Source organism: Cervus elaphus, chromosome 20, assembly GCF_910594005.1.
Source record: "Cervus elaphus chromosome 20, mCerEla1.1, whole genome shotgun sequence".
Classification (NCBI taxonomy): Eukaryota; Metazoa; Chordata; class Mammalia; order Artiodactyla; family Cervidae; genus Cervus; species Cervus elaphus.
This window is the reverse complement of record NC_057834.1, coordinates 32,102,923-32,111,751: the sequence shown is the minus strand read 5'-3', so window position 1 is coordinate 32,111,751 and position 8,829 is coordinate 32,102,923. Positions and strand designations below refer to the sequence as shown.

Sequence of the window (8,829 nt, the reverse complement as noted above, 5' to 3'; positions counted from 1 at the left end):
TTCAATGAATATTCAGGACTGATTTCCTTTAGGATTGACTGGTTTGATCCCCTTGCAGTCCAAGGGACTCTCAAGAGTCTTCTTCAACACCACGGTTCAAAAGCATCCGTTTTTAAGTGCTCAGCATTCTTTATGGTCCAACTCCCACATCCATACATAACTACTGGAAAAACCATAGCTTTGACTAGATGGACCTTTGTCTGCAAAGTAATGTCTCTGCTTTTTAATATGCTGTCTATGTTGGTCATAGCTTTTTTTCTAAGGCACAAGCATCTTTTAATTTGATGGCTGAAGTCACCATCTGCAGTGATTTTGGAGCCCAAGAAAATAAAGTCTCTCACTGTTTCCTTTGTTTCCCCATCTGTTTGCCAAGAAGTGACAGAATGGATGCCATGATCTTTGTTTTTAGAATGTTGAGTTTAAAGCCAGCTTTTTCACTCTCCTCTTTTACTTTCTTTTTTTTTTTCTCCTCTTTTACTTTCATCAAGAGGATTTTTAGTTTCTCTTTTCTTTCTGCCATAAGTGTGATGTCATCTTCATATCTAAGGTTATTGATATTTCTCCCAGCAATCTTGTTTCCAGGTTGTGCCTCACCCAGCTCAGCATTTCACATGATGTACTCTGCATGTAAGTTAAATAAGCAAGGTGACAATATACAGCCTTGATGTACACCTTTCCCAATTTTGAACAAGTCCATTGTTCCATATCTGGTTCTAACAGTTGCATCTTAACCAGCATACAGATTTCTCAGGAGGCAGGTCAGGTGGTCTGGTATTCCCATCTCTTTAAGAATTTTCCACAGTTTGTTTTAAGCCACACAGCAAAGGCTTTAGCATAGTCAATAAAGCAGAAGTACATGTTTTCCTGTAATTCTCTTGCTTTTTCTATGATCCAACGGATGTTAGCTATTTAATCTCTGGTTCCTGAGTTGAACTTAATTGATATTTATAGAACATTCCATCCAAAAGCAACAGACTACACATTATTCTCAAGTGCACGTGGAACATTCTCCAGGATTGACCACATGCTGGGCCACAAGGTGATTGGTAAATTTAAGAAAATCAAAATCATGTCAAGCATCTTTTCTGATGACAATGCTATGAGATTAGAAATAAACCACAAGAAAAAAACTCTGAGAAATACAAACTTGTGGCTGCTAAACAACATGCTACTAAACCACCGCTGGATCACTGAAGGAATAAAAAATGCCTAGAGACAAATTAAAACAAAAGCTAAATGGTCCCAAACTTACGGGATGCAGCAAAAGCAGGTCGAAGAAGGAAGTTTATAGCCATACAATCTTACCCTAAGAAAAACCTGAAACAAACAACTTAACCTTACACCTAAAACAACTAGAGAAAGAAGAACAAACAAAATCTAAAACTAGTAGAAGGAAGGAAATCACAAATATCAGAGTGGAACTAAATGAAATAGAGACAAAGAAAACAATTGCAAAGATCAATGAAACTAAAAGCTAGTTCTCTGAAAAGATAAACAAGACTGATAAACCTTTAGCCAGACTCGTCAAGAAAAAAAGGGAGAGGACTCAGTTCAGTAAGATTAGAAATGAAATCGGGTAAGTTACAACTGACTCCATAGAAATACCAAGAATAAGAGACTACTGTGAACAATTGTATGCCAATAAAATGGACAACCTGGAAGAAATGGACAAGTTCTTAGAAAGGTACAGTCTCCCAAGACTGAACCAGAAAGAAATAGAAAATATATGAACAGACCAAGCACTGAAATTGAAACTGTGATTGAAAACTTCCCAACAAACAGAAGTCCAGGACCTGATGGCTACACGGGTGAATTTTATCAAACACTTAGGGAAGAGTTATCAAACATTTATCCCTCTGAAACTGTTCCAAAAAGTTGCAGAGAAAGGAAAACTTCCCAATTCATTTCATGAGGCCACCATCACCCTGATATCAAAACCAGACAAAGATATCACAAAAAAAGAAAATTAGAGGCTAATATCACTGATGAGGATAGATGTAAAAATCCTCAACAAAATACTAGCAATCTGTATCCAACAATACATTAAAAATATCATACATCATGATCAAGTGGGATTCATCCCAGGGATGCAAGGAATTTTCAACAACTGTAAATCAGACAATGTGATACACCATATCAACAGTTTGAAGAATACCACATGATCATCTCAATAGATGCAGAAAAGGCTGTCGACAAAACTCAGCACCCATTTATGATAAAAACTCTCCAGAAAGTGGGCCTAGAGGGTACATAGCGTAACATAATAAAGGCCATATATGACAGACCTACAGCTAGCATCATCAGTTCAGTTCAGTTCAGTCGCTCAGTCATGTCCGACTCTTTGTGACCTCACGGACTGCAGCACGCCAAGCCACCCTGTCCATCACCAGCTCCCGGAGTTTACTCAAACTCATGTCCATTGAGTTGGTGATGCCATCCAACCATCTCATCCTCTGTTGTCCCTTTCTCTTCCCACCTTCAGTCTTTCCCAGCATCAGGGTCTTTTCCAAGGAGTCAGTTCTTCGCATCAGGTGGCCAAAGTATAGGAGCTTCAGCTTCAGCATCAGTCCTTCCAATGAATATTCAAGACTGATCTCCTTTAGGGTGGACTGGTTGGATCTCCTTGCAGTCCAAGGGACTCTCAAGAGTCTTCTCCAACACCACAGTTCAAAAGCTTCAATTCTTCAGTGCTCAGCTTTCTTTATAGTCCAACTCTCACATCCATACCTGACTACTGGAAAAACCATAGCCTTGACTAGATGGACCTCTGCTGGCAAAGTAATGTCTGCTTTTTAATGTGCTATCTAGATTGGTCTTAACTTTCTTTCCAAGGAACAAGTGTCTTTTAATTTCATGGCTGCAGTCACCATCTGCAGTGATTTTGGAGCCCAAAAAAATAAAGTCAGCCACTGTTTCCACTGTTTCCCCACCTATTTTCCATGAAGTGAAGGGACCAGATGCCATGATCTTAGTTTTCTGAATGTTGAGCTTTAAGTCAACTTTTTCATTCTCCTCTCTTTTCCATCAAGAGGCTTTTAGTTCTTCTTCACTTTCTGCCATGAGTGGTGTCATCTGCATATCTGAGGTTATTGATATTTTTCCCAGCAATCTTGATTCTAACTTGTGCTTCATCCAGCTCAGCATTTCTCATGATGTACTCTGCGTATAAGTTAAATAAGCAGGGTGACAATATACAGCCTTGACGTACTCCTTTCCTTATTTGGAACCAGTCTGTTGTTCCATGTCCAGTTTTAACTGTTGTTTCCTGACCTGCATACAGATTTCTCAAGAGGCAGGTCAGGTGGTCTGGTATTCCCATCTGCTTCGGAATTTTCCACAGTTTGTTGTGATCCACACAGTCAAAGGCTTTGGCATGGTCAATAAAGCAGAAATAGATATTTTTCTGGAACTCTCTTGCTTTTTCAATGATCCAGCAGATGTTGGCAATTTGATCTCTGGTTCCTCTGTCTTTTCCAAATCCATCTTAAACATCTGGAAGTTCACGGTTCACATATTGTTGAAGCCTGGCTTGGAGAATTTTGAGCATTACTTTGCTAGTGTGTGAGATGAGTGTAATTGTGCAGTAGTTTGAGCATTCTTTGGCATTGCCTTTCTTTGGGATTGGAATGAAAACTGACCTTTTCCAGTCCTGTGGCCACTGCTGAGTTTTCCAAATTTGCTGGCATATTGACTGCAGCACCTTCACAGCATCATCTTTTAGGATTTGAAATAGCTCAACTGGAATTTCATCACCTCCACTAGCTTTGTTCATAGTGATGCTTCCTAAGGCCCATTTGACTTCACATTCCAGGATGTCTGGCTCTAGGTGAGTGAACACACCATCGTAATTATCTGGGTCATGAAGATCTTTTTTGTATTACTTCTGTGTATTCTTGCTACCTCTACTTAATATCTTCTGCTTCTGTTAGGTCCATACCATTTTTGTCCTTTATTGAGCCCATCTTTGCATGAAATGTTCCCTTGGTATCTCTAATTTTCTTGAATTAGAGTTAGTGTCACACTCAGTGGTGAGAAGCTGAAAACATTCCCTCTAAGATCAGGAACAAGACAAGACAAGGATGTCCATTCTCATCACTTTTATTCAGCACAGTTTTGGAAGTCTAGCTATAGCAATCAGAGAAGAAAAAGAAGTAAAGGGAATCCAAATTGAAAAAGAAGAAGTTGAAGTGTCAGTGTTTGCAGAGGTCATGATACTATACATAGAAGATCCTAAAGATGCTACCAGAAAACTACCAGAGCTCATCAATGAATTTGGTAAAGTTGCAGGCTACAAAATTAATACACAGAAATCTACTGTATTCCTGTAAATGGGTTTGGGTAGACTCTGGCAGTTGGTGATGGACTGGGAGGCCTGGCATGCTATGGTTCATGGGGTCGCAAAGAGTCGGACATGACTGAGTGACTGAACTGAGCTGAACTGAATAGCAAAAGATCAAAAAGAGAAATTCGAGAAGTAATTCCATTTACCATTGCATCAAAAAGAATAAAACACTTAGGAATAAACCTACCTATGGAGACAAAAACCTGTGCTTCAAAAACTATAAGATGCTGATGAAAAAAATCCAAAAAGACATTAACAGATGGAAAGATACACCTAGACTGTGGATTGGAAGAATAAAAATATTGTCAAAATAACTATACTACCCAAGGAAATCTACAGATTCAAAGCAACCCCTATCAAATTACCAGTGGCAGTTTTCACAGAACTAGAACCAAAAAAAAGTCTCAAAATTTATATGGAAACACATAAGACCCCAAATAGCCAAAGCAATCTTGAAAAAAGAAAAATGGAGCTGTAGGAATCAGGCTCCCTGACTTCAGACTATACTACAAAGCTATAGTCATCAAAACAGTATGGTACTGGTACAAAAATAGAAACATAGATCAATGAAACAGGATAGGAAACCCAAAAATAAACTCATGCACCTATAGTCAATCTAATTAATCAGATTAAATTAGTCTATGATAAATGAGCCAAAACTACACAATGTTGGAAAGACATGGAAAAAACCTAAATGTCCATCCACAGAGGAATGGATAAAGATGTGAAATATACATATATATATATATATATATATATATTAGATATATATTAGAAATATAGATATATATTAGAAATATAGATATATATATAATATATATCTAATATATATATTAGATGTCATACATATATATGTATACACAGACACACACACACACACAGAATGGAATATTACTCAGCCATTAAAAAGAATGAAACAATGCCATTTTCAGCAACACAGATGGACCTAGAGAGTGTCATACTGAGTGAAGTAAGTCAGACGGAAAAGGAGAAATATCATATCCCTTATATGTGGAACCTAAAAAGAAATTATACAGATGAACTTATTTACAAAATAGGAAGAGACAGACTTAGAAACCGAGCTCATGGTTGCTGCCACCTACAGTAAACGCTGCGCTTTCCTTCACCACAACCCTGTGTCGGTAGACAGGTTTTTCTGCACATAAGGCAGAAGACTCGGTCTCAGTTCAGCATCACCTTGACATGAGGAGAGAGAAATAAGGCTAGAAGTAACAAAAATAAGTAGAGAAAGGAAAAATAAATGAGCAGTAAGGAAAATCAGGAATGAGCTAGTAAAGAACAAAATTTAATAAAGAGATGGAAAAAAAGAGAAGATACTAGGGGGCAGATAAAAGCAATTGACCCTAGAACAAAGCAGGTTTGAACTAGACCGGTCCACTTACACATGGATTTTTTTTTTCAAATATTAAATTATATAGACTACACAATTTGTGACTCATTGAATCTGCAGAAGCTGGCCATAAACACAGAGGAACCTCGGATATGGAGGTGCTATGGGTACAGATGGTCAACTATAATTTATATGTAGATTTTAGACTGTGGGGAGAGTTGGCCCACAACCCACACATAGTTCAAGAGTCAACTGTACATGAATAGTGGCTGATTAACTACCATACAAATCAGGTTTAGCCAAGAGCAACCGCAAGGCTTTCACTTCACCCTCCAGCCAGGACAGCTGCCACCCAACCCATGACAAGCCCACGGCCTCAGCTGTGGCTGCAGTGTCCCCCTCAGTAGACACCAGATGACTTCTTCTCACAGGCTTGCCATTGAGACCTACACAGTGAGCTGTGTGTAAACGATGTGTACTCCTCTGTCAGGAGGTGTCATTGGAAAACTGCCAGGGACATTTTCAAGGAAGGATTGGTTTGGGGTTGTCTGGATGTGAAAACAAAATCACACACTGACACAACATTCTCAAAATTTGGATCATCTAACACAAACACAGGTCAAGTGCCTGGCAGCTTAGAATCAAATACATATACTGTATCACCTATCACAGAACAATGAAACTGAGAGCAGAATCAAACTAAAATGAAGACCAGATTTGTCAACGTTTGAATCTGAGTTTGGTACTACCTTCTCTCACTAACACGGTAAAGAAAAATGGTAAAATCAAGTCTTCTTACAAGAGAGTCAATAAACCTTGGTTGTGATATTAACTTGATATTAACTTGGATTTTGCTGGACCTGCAATCCATGGTTCAGCTGTCTTAGACTATGAGGGCTGGCTTGCTGGGTTCCAGCCTGTGACCTGGTACAGTGCCAAGTCCAACCTGACAAGGTTGCAGTGCGTTACAGGACTGGGGACTTTCAGATACATGCTATGGAGTGATTCAGGGGACAGAATTTGGAGGATCAGTTTAACAAAAAGAATACGAAGATCTTGACAGTCGAGTGAATGTTGCTTGGATATTAGGTATCAGCTGCACTCATTTGGGTATTCCAGCTAAATGTCAGTTGCATCCCATTACTTCTGTTTCTGCAAAAGTCAACAATTCTGGTTCAAATGGAATGGGCTACATTTAGACAGTGTGTTTGGTGTGAAGCTGACATGTCTTCTGGTTAACAGGAGGAGCATTACTGTTGGAGGCCATGAACTTGGAGTTTCTCTGGGGTGGGAGGTTTATCTAAATGCAGAAACTTCTAGGAAGAGATATCAGAAGATGGGTCTTGATACAATTCCACTGTGACCAGTAGGCTTCATTCTCCCTCTCCTGATTCCCAGTTATCAAAATAAAGGATAATCTACAAAAGAACTGTATTTTAAAAGTGTGGGCAATTTTAAGTAAAATGGCTATCTAGCTAAATAGAAATTATCTATCTAGTTACCAAGGCTGTAGTCCTCCATTCACCTAAGCATTATTTAGTCAATGAAGAAATTAATCAGATGATCTATGAAAGAAATGGAGTTTTATTCAAGCTAAACTTAGGATGGTAACTCAGGAACAGCCTGTCAAAAAGCTCCAAGAACTGTTCTACCAGTTAGAGGTCCACGCCTAGTTATATAGGTTTTCTTTTTCATTTATTTATTTATTTTGGCTGTGCTGGGCCTTGGTTGCTGCTCATAGGCTTTCTCTAGTTGCAGTGGCCAGTGGGGGCTACTCTCTAGTGGTGGTGCACAGGCTTCTCATTGTGATGGCCTCTCGTGTTGTGGAGCATGGGCTCTAGGGCATGCGGGCTTCAATAGTTGTGGCAGTCAGGCTCAGAAGGGACAGCTCCCAGGCTCCAAAGCTTGGGCTCAGTAGTTGTGGCACATGGCTTAATTGCCCCACGGGAAGTGAAATCTTCCTGGAGCAGAGATCAAACCCATGTCCTCTGCATTGGCAGGCAGATTCTTTACCACTGGCCCACCAGGGAAGTCCTATATAGGTTTATGAGACAGACGGCTGTACATTAAGTGATGTAGAGAGTTTGCAAAATCCTGATCTCTAAGTGCAAAGTGATGGATCATGGTGACCCCTTACGAGTTCAAGAAGGAATGTGGCCTATTAAGGAGTTGCCTTGGTGTTAGGAAAATGGTGCTGTTTATGACTGAGCAAGTACTTCTGCCAGTACAGAGGTCTGGGGGATGAATAAGGCAGATACACTGTCAGGGAATGTTTGACGGGAGGATTCCTACATGCTGTCTCTCATGAGTCCTTTGTCCCTCTTCAAGCAGAGCAGCACGCTGCTCCCAGGGACTGAGGTCATTGTGTGAGGCAAGCATGAGTCTCCTTTAGTAAACATTCTCCTTAGGACAAAACAGCTTAATCTCCTTCCCCTTTCTTGAGATATGGATTGTCTCCTGACCTTGTGACTAACATTACCCCTTGTTCCCTTGGTAACGGTTGCTGTACATTTGGTTTTCTGATCTCTGTCATTCCCGAAAGAAGTTTCTTGTACTGCAGCCTATATATACTCATAGAAAAATCATTAAAGCACCTTTGCTCCATCAGAGCTTAGGTCCCCGGGTCTTTTCTGTCTCTCTCTCTCTCTCTCTCTCTCTCTCTCTCTTTTTCTGGCTGACTCTCTGGAGCATGGAGACCCGTCGTGCTCACTTTTCTGCCCGGGCTTCTAAGACCCCCTCGAGAGGGCGCCTGGTGCCTTCGTGAGCGATGCAAGTCCTGTGTCAAGGACTTTATTGGTCCTCTGTGTAAACCAAGGGATATCAGCCTCTTTCTCTCTTTCACTTTCTTATCGTCGACTCCGTACCACAAGGTTCTGGTCCATTAAAGGACCCCAACAAATGCACAGTAGAGGAGACCAAGGAGGCCAAGGGGTGGAGAAATTTTTATGCTTAAATTTTCTTGACTTCTCTTAGAATACGAATCTCCATTTCATCAATTTAAATGCATAAAATTATTAAATACTTGGGGCTGATAATGAAATAGATTTTTGTGAAATTTTTAAATTAAACACATTTTCTTAAATTTTTCTTTCTGCCCTCAGCTACAAATGTTCAGAAACTCAGAATGTCAGTACTC

General features: G+C 39.9%; 1 pseudogene; it reads left to right on the top strand.

Annotated features, from left to right (window-relative positions):
- Positions 1–5,427: 5,427 nt before the first annotated feature.
- On the top strand, positions 5,428–7,056 carry LOC122676411 (annotated as a pseudogene).
- Positions 7,057–8,829: the final 1,773 nt, after the last annotated feature.